Raw genomic sequence first — 13,596 nt, forward strand, 5'->3', positions numbered from 1 at the left:
CACATAAGGGGCATTTGGAAATGGTAGCTGTTGTCGTCATCATCCTCATAACTTGTCCAATGTGTGACGTGTGCACAGTTTTTTCCTTTTCTTCGTGGTAGGCTGCAGCCCATGAGAGCATTCCTATCGTCTTGGTAGGAAACAAGGCTGATCTTCATGACGCTGCTAAAGCAGAGGGACAAAAACATGTCCCAGGGTACCTTGGAGAAAAACTGGCCATGGTAAGAGTGAGAGTGGGTCCAAGCTGGAAGGGGTCTTGCACTTTTGTCAACCTTAGCTGAAGAGGTTGTTTGACGGACCTCCGCTCAGTTTGGTGGGTCTTCTGTCCTTATACAGGCAGAACTCCCAGTGCCCCCGCCCCCATGCCTGTCTGCCCCATAACTGTTAGTAACTGCACCAAGAATTAAATCCCTTAGAGAGGTAAAAGCATCACATGATCGTTTTCCCCCACTGAGTGTCAGTGACAAAGAGGAGGCAAAATTATCCCGTCTTCCTCCTCACTCTTCCCCAGCTCCTGGAACCCTTCTCTAGTCCTGGAATTTGGGTAAAAGGAAAAGAATGGGTGTCCTACTTTGAAAACATGGGTTTGGTTCCAGAGGGTCCCTGTGCCAAGGGGCAGAAGGTTGGGCTGTGTGTCACCTGGGTGAAGGGGTGAAGGGAATTGGAAGACTTGTTCTTTTCTGTAAGGTTTGTATTCACTTGGAATAGTGTAAAATTATTTTTGGTTATGCATTTGTATAGTGGTTGGACCCTGTTTCTGTCCAGATTGTTATTGTGGGTAATGTTTATTCTCTCGTTATTATCATTGTATCAGAAGGCTGCATGGCCCTCTTGTGCCTTGTCTTACCCAAACAAGGAACCAGATGCTCCTTGGGTTAAATAAGAGGTTCTTACCCTAACAGTCTGACCTGATGTTGCTATCATTGCTGTCTGTCATCAGTACCATGAAAGGACTGCTCTGTAGCATATACATGTTAACTTTAAAAAGAAGTTTCAAGCTCACTATTTTTAAAAAATATTATTTATTTATTTATTTGGCTGCATCGCGTGTTCATCGTGGCACACTGGATCTTTAGTTGCGGCATGCAGGATCTTTTAGTTGTGGCGTGCGGGGTCTTTAGTTGCGACTTGCAAACTCTTAGTTGTGGCATGTGGGATCTAGTTCCCTGACCAGGGATTGAACCTGGACCCCCTGCATTGGGAGCTCGGAGTCTTAGCCACTGGACCACCAGGGAAGTCCCAACCTCACTATTTTAAGTTGGAATTATTACTTGTTTTAAATTTTAGAACTTTGAACCAAATATGATAAACATCAAAACTAGGCAATGAAATACAGAAGAGATTGATTCAACACATATTTAACTGTATCCACCATGTGAAAAGCACTTCATTGTGAGCTGAGCAAAGGGTAGAGAACAAACCAGACTGTCCTTGCCCTCACGTAGTTTACTGTCTGGGGCAGATAGATATTAAACTCATGTAATCCACGTGTCCCTCTAGAGATTTCAGAATTCCTGGCTGCAGGCCAGTTTTATTCCCTCTTCACGATTTCTCAGATTTCCCGAGGTTTGCTTCCTTATTATGCATCTCTTGACCTCCACCCTCCTGCGTCCTCAAAGGCAGTCTCTATTTCACCCCATAACATCCTGGCTGTGCCAGGTAGCAGCACTGTGTCAGGTAGCAGCACTACCCATTTCTACTACAAATACATTCATTTTTTTTTTTTAAGCTTTTCTGTGGATTTGGGGGCTCACGGGTAAAGGTTTCACAGTAGTCTTTGCCTGTTGTTCGGTTCTTCCCTTTCTCTCTGCTCCGGAGCACCCATCACATCCTGCCCGTATCCCACACAGGGCTGTGTCGCCCACACCCAGCCCCACAGCACACAGAGTTCTCCTTTCCTAAGGGAAATTGTCTCCAGCTTGTTAGACAAAGACACACAAAAATAACTTGGTCAATTACAGCTGTGGCAAGTGCTATACTGGGAAAATACATATGTCAAGAGGTTTTATAATAGGAAAACCTAATACCGACTTTTCAGAGTTAGAAAACACTTAACTTCAAGGGAGGATTACCTAAAAATCTAGAAGGTAGGTAAAAGTCAGCCTGGTGAAGGGGGTTAGTGGGGTAGGGGATGACTTAGTAGTGGGAACAGTAGATGCATATGTCCTGAGGTGGGAGGGAATTTGGAGCGTTGGGGAAATAGAGGGACAGCCAGGGTAACTTGAGCGTTGTGAGTGAGGGAGAGTGGTGACAGGTTAAACTGGGGGGTTGGCTGGGGCCACATACAAGCTAAGCCTTGTTGCCAGGTAAGCATTTCAGTATTACTTGAGAGGGATGGGGGAAAGCATTAAAGGGTTTGAAGAAGGAGAGTGGTATGATCGATGATTATATGCATAACCACTGGGGGGTTGAAAAATAGAGGACTAGAAAATGTCCATAGGTTTTAGTGACAGAGAGGCTGTTGAATCTTGATAGGAAAAGATGATAGGGTGAAGGGGAATGTGTGTTAGCTTCTGGCCAAAAGGAGACATACTTTATTTATTTATTTTTTATATAGCAGGTTCTTATTTATCCATTTTATACATATTAATGTATATATGTCAATCCCAACCTCCCAATTCATGACATACTTTAGATGGACATTTAATTCCTGAGTGGTTACCTTAAGCTATCATTTTTCTCTCTCTCAAATTATTTGATAGAGAACACTTGGTAGCACATGTGACTCTTGGAAATAAAAACCTTAAAACATGAAATTTTGTATTACGGGTTTTTTTTGGGGGGGGATGCAAAATAAAAATCCTCTGACTAGGAGTTGTTCCTGGAATAACTAGGCTCAAACCTGTTTTTTTTTTAAAGTATTGAAACTTTGAATTCAATTTCTTAGCTGTTAGTTTTAGCATACTCAAAAGGGGAGTATTTTTATTTTATTTTATTGGTTTTAAAAGCTAACATTCCAGGAAACCTAATTAAAGCCTTCATTTAATGGTGTATTTATAATTTTTACAGACCTATGGGGCGTTATTTTGTAAAACAAATGCCAAAGATGGTTCGAATATAGTGGAAGCTGTTCTCCATCTCTCCTGGTAAAGTTTTGCCTTACATTTCGAAAACTGGATGCAGGATTGAATTTTCACTTAGCTGTTGTGTGTGCCAGATTTCTTGACCATAACATGAATCTACATTGGAAAACACTGTCTTGTCTTTCAGTAGTGGTTGGAGAAACAAACATGGTTTTTATAAAAACTGGTAATGATGCTTGTTCACTGTGAACTTTGGCAAAATACCTTTACTGACAAACAAAGGAGATGTATCCGAGGTGTTGTTGATGTTTCTGCAAAATGTCACCACAAAGCTAATAGTTGACAGGTATGAATCACTTCCAGGAACCAGGTTTTAAACACAGGAGACTATTATGAATATAGCTGTCTATTATGGCATTTTCCAAGGTAAAGGGGAAAAAAACCTCAACAAAGCAAATTGTATATCATGCCAGTTGGAAGCACTTTGTTTAAATTATTACCCAGGTAATTATTAAGCTAAGTCAATGGTGTTAACAATAAATAATATTGTGAGATGTGGATTAGAATGAAAATTGCATCACTGAAGACCTTGGATTTAACTGTACTTTAATCGTTGCAGCATTCTTAGGAAATAAGAATGTTTTCTGTTAGATTTATTTCTTCTGCCTAGTTTTCTGCCACAAATGAAAAGATGATTCTTTGCTGGTCTAAAGGGATTAAATATCCAAAAAAAAAAAAAAAATAGAGAAAAAAAAACGTGTATCAACAAAATCCAGGCCAATGATACTTTAATTGCTGCCAAAGCAAAAACATAACTTTAGGCGTGTAGTTCTTTTCCTGATCATTTGTGAGATTCTGGTTTTATAAGAATCTTAACTTTAGTACAATAAGGGACTCGGTGCTACCTTAGCTTCAGGCAGGGGGTGCTGCATTGCTGTCCTGGATGAGCAGGAAAGGATGCTGCAGGTCAGGCCCTCCGCATGGCTGCTGGCTTCTGCCCAGCTCGTTGGAGGAGTGTAGTGTCAGGAGGCTCAACGTCTGATCTTAAATCTACCCCGAACAGCTGAAGAGCCTTGACTAAGTCCCTGTCTTCCTTTAGGCATTTCTAATCTGTACAACGAGGGCGCTGAAGAAAATGATTCCTAAGGCCCTTGTAGTCCTGACAGTCTATGATTCTATATGTAACAGCCTGGACTCGACTGAATAACATAATCACTGTTTAACACTGAATTGTCTTGTGGGGTCACATTACAGTTAAATGACTCCAGAGTGCCACCGTCACACCCAGATTGCAGAATCGATTCTCTTTTTATAATCAATTCTCTATGTTACAAGGATAGGAGAGCTGGAGGCCGCTTGTGCTCTTCCCGTGTGCTCCCGCCAGAGAGTTGGCTCAGCCCGGCACCACCCTGTTTACAGGGTAGCTTCCACTCAGGTTTGTGTTTCTTTGGGAACACAAAACACCTGTGTGCAGAAGCGTTCGATAACAAGGTCACTTCTTGTGAACCACTTATCAAGGAGTTTTTAAAATGGTTGTTATTGTATTGTGGCCTGGCTTGAGTCCTCTGAGTTCTGTTAACAATGTGTTAAATATGAAAATTAGAAATAAACAAACATGTAAAGACTTAAATTTGCTTTATACTGTGCCATCAGATTTGTTTGTCAAAATACCCAAGTCTTAAGTGAAAACGGCATAGTTTCCACAGGTAAAACTACCATTTAAAAAAGTGTTACACACCATACACAAAAATAAACTCCAAATGGATTAAAGACCTAAATGTAAGGCCAGACACTAAAAAACTCTTAGAGGAAAACATAGGCAGAACACTCTATGACATAAATCACAGCAAGGTCCTTTTTGACCCACCTCCTAGAGAAATGGAAATAAAAACAAAAATAAACAAATGGGACCTAATGAAACTTAAAAGCTTTTGCACAGCAAAGGAAACCATAAACAAGACGAAAAGACAACCCTCAGAATGGGAGAAAATATTTGCAAATGAAGCAACTGACAAAGGATTAATCTCAAAAATATACAAGCAACTCATGCAGCTCAATATCAAAAAAACAAACAACCCAATCCAAAAATGGGCAGAAGACCTAAATAGATATTTCTCCAAAGAAGATATACAGATTGCCAACAAACACATGAAAGAATGCTCAACATCATTAATCATTAGAGAAATGCAAATCAAAACCACAATGAAGTATCACCTCACACCAGTCAGAATGGCCATCATCAAAAAAATCTACAAACAATTAATGCTGGAGGGGGTGTGGAGAAAAGGGAACTCTCTCGTGCTGTTGGTGAGAATGTAAATTGATACAGCCACTATGGAGAACTGTATGGAGGTTCCTTAAAAAACTAAAAGTAGAACTACCATATGACCCAGCAATCCCACTACTGGGCATATACCCTGAGAAAACCATAATTCAAAAAGAGACATGTACCACAGTGTTCACTGCAGCAGTATTTACAATAGCCAGGACATGGAAGCAACCTAAATGTCCATTGACAGATGAATGGATGAAGAAGATGTGGCACATATATACAATGGAATATTACTCAGCCATTAAAAAAGAAAGAAATTGAGTTATTTGTAGTGAGGTGGATGGACCTAGAGTCTGTCATACAGAGTGAAGTAAGAAAGAGAAAAACAAATACCGTATGCTAACACGAATATATGGAATCTAAAAAAATGGTACTGCTGAACCTAGTGGCAGGGCAGGAATAAAGTTGCAGACGTAGAGAATGGACTTGAGGACACAGGGAGAGGGAAGGGTAAGCTGGGACAAAGTGAGAGAGTGGCATGGACATATATACACTACCAAATGTAAAATGGATAGCTAGTGGGAAGCAGCCTCATAGCACAGGGAGATCAGCTTGGTGCTTTGTGACCACCTAGAGGGGTGGGATAAGGAGGGTGGGAGGGAGGCTCAAGAGGGAGGGGATATGGGAATATATGTATACGTACAGCTGATTCACTTTGTCGTACAGCAGAAACTAACACAACGTTGTAAAGCAATTATACTCCAATAAAGATGTGGAAAAAAAATAAAGTGTTACAGCCTTTAGAATGTTATATATAATGCAAAACATGTAAGTTCTTGATTTAGATTTCATAAGATATTTCCCGGCATGGTCCCTTTCATTCCATGTCATGTCATAAAACTTGAACTAGAAGAGTTTATGGATTTGCACTGTCTGAAACAAAATTTGTTTTCGAAGGGAGGCCATAAATGTTTGGTTAACAACCTGAACTCCTCTGCTTTTTCTTGGAAAACCTCTCAATCCCAGGAAAAGTTTCTCCTAGAAATGCAATTTCCCTGTAGGGCTGATAGGAAATTCATCCCAACCATTGTCTATTGGTAAATACATTTGCCGTCACTAGAGCCACAGGCTTTAAACATTCAAGTTCAACAGGCATTAAATCGATCAATGGCCTGAAATTTGAGAAAAACACAAAAAGTTCAGGCTGATGTATCAGCGCCATTGCTGAGCCCGCTGGGTGTAAACCTGTCCATAAGATTGAGTCATTCAAAATGCAGTTGTGAAGCACATGGTAGTTTTTGGTGAGGTAATTTAATTTTCCCAGCCTTAAACCTGTTTGAGTTGTATGAAATTGTATCTTCCTGACTTCCTTAAAGTGGGATGTGCCTGCATTTTTGGTAGATTAAAGAAACTGAAGTCCAGGTGAACAATATGGGTACCTGTTTTTTTTCCCTTAATATTTGCTTTCAGGTTCAATAATATCTGCATAATTATGAGTGCTCAGCATCAAAGCCGTGTAGGGATATCAGGGTATGTAAGAAAGGCCATACAATTTAATATTAGAGGAAAAAAAGAAAACAAAATATATGACCAGGGAGCCATATGATATGTAGCTAATAGAGGCTGTTGGACCTCCCAGAAGGGAGCGATGTGAGTTGTCTTGTGAGGATGCTGTGAGTACTATACCCATTGTACAGATAAGAAAATTGGGAATTGGAATGCTTAATCAGCTTGCTCAAAGTGACACAGCTACTAAGAGTAAAATTGGGACTTTTCACTACTCTGAATCTCTGGCTTGCCTTTTGAATGCTGGTAATCTCAGGATTCTGTTCTGCACTCTCTTCCTCTTTCCTTCCTCTCTCTGCCTAATGTCTTCCACCCCCATGGTTTCTAGAACTATGTCTAGCTGATGACTTCCAATTTCTGTATTTTTAATCCTCATCTTTTAAAAAAATTCCATGACCATATTCCCATCCACTAACAAATGGGAATTCCATAGGCATGACTGCCCCAACATGTCCAAATTCTAATGTGTTAATTTTTCTTTAAAATTGTTCCTCATTCTACATATCCTATCTCAGGAAACTACCAACCAGAATCAGTCTTGACTCCTTCCTCTCTTTCTCCATCACCTACCTCTAGTGGGTTCTGGGGCCCTATTGATTAGGTGACCTCTCTGTAATCTTTCTTGAATCTGTCCGTATTCTCTCTCTCTCTCTCTCTCTTGTTTTGCTTCAGGCCTCAGAATTTCCTACTCCAGGTAGTGCAGGAGGCACCTCAGTTTCTGCCTCAGAGTTTCTCCAGCATCAGTTCATCCCCCACCCTGTAAACAGGGTAATCTTTATAAATAAACATCCAATTAAGACTTTCTTTCTTGCTGTAGGTAGGTGTCCTACCTACAGCATAGAGTCCAAGCTCCTTAACAAGTGGCTAATAGTCTCTCAGAGCCCAGCCTCACCTACCTTTGTTTGCATCTCTTATCTTGCTTCCCAAATGAAAGATCATCTATCCACACAGCAAACATTGCTTCCAGTTGTGGCCAAGTTCTTTCATGCCTGTTCGCCTCATGCATGCTGTTTCCTGCACCTGGGATCTCCCTTCCTCATTACATGAAGGTGAATTCCTATCCCATCAAGAGGTCGCTCCACTGTCAAAGTCTCCCTGAAGCTCAGTCTCCACAAAGCTGCCTTCCCCTCACCCCAGCACAACTGTGGTGCACCTTTTGTGTTCCTGCAAACGCTGTGCTTGTGTGTTAGCAGCTCTCTTGGGACCTGGTAACAATTTATTTAGAAGACATCTGTCTCTCTCTCAAAGGTCACTAGTTGAGGATCCCAGAGCTTGGCATAAATCAGACATTTATTGAATAACCAAATGGTCGAGATTTGGCATTTGGAAGTTGTACTAGTTTTCTATCGTCACTGTAACGAATTCCCACTAGCCTTGTGGTTTAAGCAATAAAAATGTATTATCTTACAGCTCTGCAGGTTAGAAGTCTGAACTGAGTCTTATAGGGTTTATGGATTGAACTGTGTATCTTCCTTCTTTTCATGAGTCTCTGATTCCTTATCTGTGAAGTAAGGACAGTGATGCTCACCTGTCACCTGTGAGGATCTTGTGCGAGCGGGTGTGAGTGTTATTTGTATTAAATAAGGGATATGTGAAGACACGTAACATAGCATTTATTAACTGGCCTTCAGCAAGAACTAGTTTCCCTTTTGTTTCCTACTCACAGTGCAGTGGTTTACAAAGGTTAGCAGGTATCAGCTCCTTCTGGGGCTGTGCTGACTGGTTTGGTGGCCACTAGCTGCCTGAAGTATGGCTGATCCAAGCTGAGATGCGCTGGATATATTAAATAAATACTGGGTTTTGAAGACAGTATAAACATTGTAAAATACCTCATTAATATTTTTATTGGTTACATGCTGAAATGATAGTATTTTTGCAATACTGAGTTAAATAAAATATATTAATAAAATTTCACTTGTCCTTTTACATTTTTTAATGTGGCTGCTAAAATTTTTAAATTACATATATGGATTACATTACATTCTATTCCTGTTGAACAGCGTCGCCGTGCTGGGAATATGCCAGTTCCCAGGATCTACTGCTCTGTAAGAAACCACCCAAAATGTAATTGCCTAGACCAGCACCACTTTTTATTTTCTGAAATTACCAGAATTGACTGGATCTCACTTGGAGAGTCCTCAGCTTCTCTCCCTTGGGTGTCTCATGTGTTCGCAGTCAGATGGACACCGGCTGTGGCGCGTCTGCATGTCTGCGGCCAGGATGCTCCTCCCTGTGGATCTCAGCCCCCGGGACCTCTCTTACCTCTCTCCAGCGAAGAACCCTGGGCTACTTACATTGCAGCTCAGAGCGGCCAGGCCTGATTAATGCCTGGCTTAGAAATCTCAGCACACCATTTCCTCGCCATTCTACTGGTCTGAGCAGTCACAGAGGCGGTGCTGACCAGGGGGCAGCCGCACAAGCTTCACCACCACAGGGAGGCAGAATTCTTTGGGACCACCTTGGGGACGAGCTGTCACACTCTCCTCACCCACAGAGACTGCCATTCAGCTTGTCTAAGGGTGTATTTCCCAAGCATCCCCAGGGATAGGAGACTTCCTAGGGGGCTTTCATAAGATCATGGAGGTCTTAGGTCCAGTGCTGCCTCTAGAAGTTAATTCTAAAAGAAATTTAGGAAGAGGCAAAAGGCAGACTTCTTTTTTCCTGGATTTTAACCATCTGTTGTTAACTCCATGATCGTGTATAACTACAGAATGGTTATAAAGTCATCATTGCTTTTGTGCATTAGCTGGGGACGGGAGCCAGGTTCCAGAATTCTAAGGCGTGAGCTGTGTGTGTGGCAGACTATAAGCCATATGAAACCACAGGAGAGAGCAAGAGGAGTCTGTGCGTGTGAGTGTGTGCACACATGTGTATGCACCTGGGCATGTGTGTCTGTGCACATGTGTGTATGCACCTGGGTATGTGTGTGTGTTCATGCATGAGTGTGTGACCTGGTGCTTAGAACGCAGGTGCTGGAGCCCAACTGCTGTGCCACTTCTCCAGCTGTGTGACCGAAGGGAAATTTCTTAACTTCTTTTTTTGTCTTCGTTTCCTCACATATAAAATGGGGCACAGGGCTTCCCTGGGGGCGCAGTGGTTAAGAATCCGCCTGCCAATGCAGGGGACATGGGTTCGAGCCCTGGTCCGGGAAGATCCCACGTGCCGCGGAGCAACAAAGCCTGTGCTCCGCAGCAAGAGAAGCCACGGCAATGAGAAGCCTGCGCACCGCAAACGAAGAGTGCCCCCGCTCGCTGCAACGAAGACCCAACACAGCCAAAAATCATTAAAAAAAAATTTTTTTTAAATAAAATGGGGAACAATGAAATCACATAGTTGTTGTGAGAATTAAATAAGTCAACAGCTACAAAGCATTTAGAACACTGTCTGGATGGTGCATAGCAAGTGCTCAGTAGTGCCGTTTTATTTCTATAGAGCTGTTTACGGTTCAGTTTTATACCTCAGTAATCTCCTTTCTCTCTCTGTCTATATGTCTCTCTTTCTCTCTCCAGGGAAGTAAAGAAAAGAACTGGTGAGGATGACAGCAAATCCATTTCCAGTCTGAGTGGGACCAGTTCCAAAAAGTCAGCCCAGATGAATTGTTGCAATGGTTAAATCCCAAACATTCTTGGCCCATGAGGCCTTCATTTCCAGAGTACTGAATGTATGTGACTTGTTTGCTTCTTACATAGCATAGTGGTGCATCCTACGGACACTGTCGTGTGGAGAGTTACAGTGTGTGGAATCTGAGAGATGCTCTGGGGTCCCTCCAGAACCTCAGCTCTTGTTTGCTATGTTTCAATGAATGATTTGGGCCCCCTGGTTAAATGTACCTGTCTTGTCCTCACAAAGTCTTACCAGATAACATATAGGTTTTTAAAGTGGTAAAAAAAAAATCACATGCTCAGATCAAAACTATAGAAGAAATTCACTGGCATAATTAGATTCATATGGTGGCTGATTTTGTAGATAACCTATAACATTTACTTCCAATATTCAATACTAGAAAACTAGGAAAAGGGGGGTTGCTATCCTTGCTGTGCTGTAAACTAGCCTTGTAGTCTTGGACGTGTCACCAGCCCACGTTAGATCCGCTTCCTTGTCTGTAAACAAGCAGCTTTGCCTTTCAGGCCTTGGCCCTCTCAGCATGGTAGGTCTTTAAGCAGTGGGAAGGAGAGTGAGATGGCCCACAGTTAATAAGGACTCGGGTCATTCATGCTTTTTAAATATTGGAGTATTGATTCTTCTCACTTCATATACAAGAACAGAATTTAATTGAGGAAAAAAATGGTAATGTTTTAAGCTCCAGTGGAGACAGAAATATCTATTTTTTTATGTATAAAAAAAAACATTTTTGCAACAGAAATAGTTTGTATATAGAAGAGAGTATTTTATAATCTCAGAATACTTATAAAGCCCATGGTTTGAATTAAGTGTTAAAAGTTCTAATGAAGGGCTTCCCTGGTGGCATAGTGGTTAAGAATCTGCCTGCCAATGCAGGGGACACGGGTTCAAGCCCTGGTCCGGGAAGATCCCACATGCCGCGGATCAACTAAGCCCGTGCACCACGACTACTGAGCCTGCACTCTAGAGTCCGCGAGCCACAACTACTGAGCCCGTGCACCACAACTACTTAAGTCCCACGTCTAGAACCCGTGCTCCACAACAAGGGAAGCCACCTCAATGAGAAGCCCGCGCACCACAACGAAGAGTAGCCCCCGCTCGCCGCAACTAGAGAAAGCCCACATGCAGCAACGAAGACCCAACACAGCCAAAAATAAATGAATAAATAAATTTTAAAAATTCTAATGAAAACGTATAAAGCCACGCGCTACTGAAAATACAAAGTACAGGAAAGTTGTCACGTTTCACTTAAAAAAAAAAAAACAGCAAGTGACTGCCAGGGGCTGGTGAAGGGAGGAACAGGGAGTGAGTTCTAATGGGTGTGTGGTTTCTTTGGGGGATGATGAGAATGTTGTGGAATTGTGATAATGTTGCACAACTTTGTGAATATACTAAAACCCACTAAATTGTGTATTTTAAATGGTGAAGTTTTTGGTATGTGAATTATATCTCATTAAAAAAGCACACTAGTACTTAAAACGATTTACCATTTTGCCAAGTGAAAATACCCATGCTCGAACCTCCCTGTGATTTAAAAGCATAATCTCCAGTATAACTCAAATCTCCTAACTCTCTGGTTGCCAGCATTCAGTTTCTTAAATAATGAACGGTGAAAGAAACGTTACGTGTAGTTTTGGAAAATCATCTCTTTTGAAGCGGATTGTGGTTAGGGGAGAGGTAAGTCAGAGTCCTTTGTCTGAGGAGACTAGTGAGTTACTCTCACCCACAGCCTGGTGGGTCTTGCCCTCCTAGAAGCTGTGCTGCCACCCAGATTCCCCAGTGAAATGTCTCCAACAGCTAAACACCTGACCCCAGGGTGGGTCAGTGAGGCCTGGTTTTTTAGGTTTGGCTTTTGAATTTCAGTGGCCTTCGCCAAGTTATTCCCAACCAGAGACTTGAACTTACCTTGTGATAGGGCTAGGCCCCAAGTAGCTTGCTGAAAAAACTGAAATAATAGCTCTTATTTATTGTACTACATCATCTAAAAACATCCCTTTTTGTTGAATTAAAATAATTCCATGTAGCAGTTTTTCTCCTGTTTATGATGTTTATGATCAGACCTTAAATTCCCCAAGCTCTATTGTTATTATTTTTAATGCATATTGACCAGATATGTTACACACATAGATTATAAATAGCCACAATGTTGTTTAGCTTTTCAAGGTGTGCCTTCTCTCTACCTACTAGATCTATTTTTTTTTTTTAACTGGAAAGTTGGTTGTGTCTTCAGCAACTTTACTGTGGATTCCTGTTTCCTGTTTTTTGGTCCCAGAAAAAAAAGTTTACATTTTTGACCGAAAGGAATGCCTTGCTGGTGGGGAATGTCAAACTGAACCGGGGAGGGAGTGGTGGTTATTTTTGTGCCATGGTCAGATGAAAGTTCTGCCACCGCTGTTTGCCTAGGTGGCATCTACAGAGCCCAGGTTAGAATGGACCCGACACCTATGTGTTGACTTATGGTACTCATGTTTAGGTGTTTGGTGCAATTGCTCAAAACTCTGTTAGTATACATGTTATTGTGTTGTCTTTATTTTCCCCCAAAGTGTCTATATTTGTCTTACAATCTGTATATAAGAATGTACCTTTGATGTAGAAATATCATCTTGATCTTTGCTTCTGGGTTGTACGGCTGGTACACCCAAATTGATTAGATTACATAGGTGCCTCTGGTACACAAAGCCATCATCTGTAGCTCTTTGAACCTGGATAAATATTTTTGCGACAAAGTCCAAATTAGAAACTTAAAGCTCCAGTTAGCAATCTTATTTAAAGAAAAGCTACTTACGTCTCTTTCCATTGCCTTGCTAGGAAATCAAGATTATTATCAACATTTGATTTCGTGAAGGTGTTCTCAAATTTAAAGAATATTTTTGGTAAGAAAAAGGTATCTAATTTTTTTTAACAGATATAATTTGATACATTTGCGTAGTTCTGTGCAAGTAACTCATCTTGGCTCAGTTTTTCCTTTGAGAGCTTTTAAAATCAGTTATGCTACACTCTTTTTTATGTATCCTGACACACTGGATAATATTTTAGTTTCATCATGGAAAAGAAAGTTGGATATGGAGACATCTTTCACTGCTAACTTTAGCCTCATGCATTTTCATAATTTAT

At 41.3% G+C, this 13,596-nt stretch overlaps 1 pseudogene; it reads left to right on the forward strand.

The window, feature by feature from the left end:
• The window catches only part of LOC116754988, a 55,698-nt pseudogene extending 45,225 nt beyond the window's left edge, over positions 1-10,473 (forward strand).
• Positions 10,474-13,596: the final 3,123 nt, after the last annotated feature.

Source organism: Phocoena sinus, chromosome 6, assembly GCF_008692025.1.
Source record: "Phocoena sinus isolate mPhoSin1 chromosome 6, mPhoSin1.pri, whole genome shotgun sequence".
NCBI classification, from domain to species: Eukaryota; Metazoa; Chordata; class Mammalia; order Artiodactyla; family Phocoenidae; genus Phocoena; species Phocoena sinus.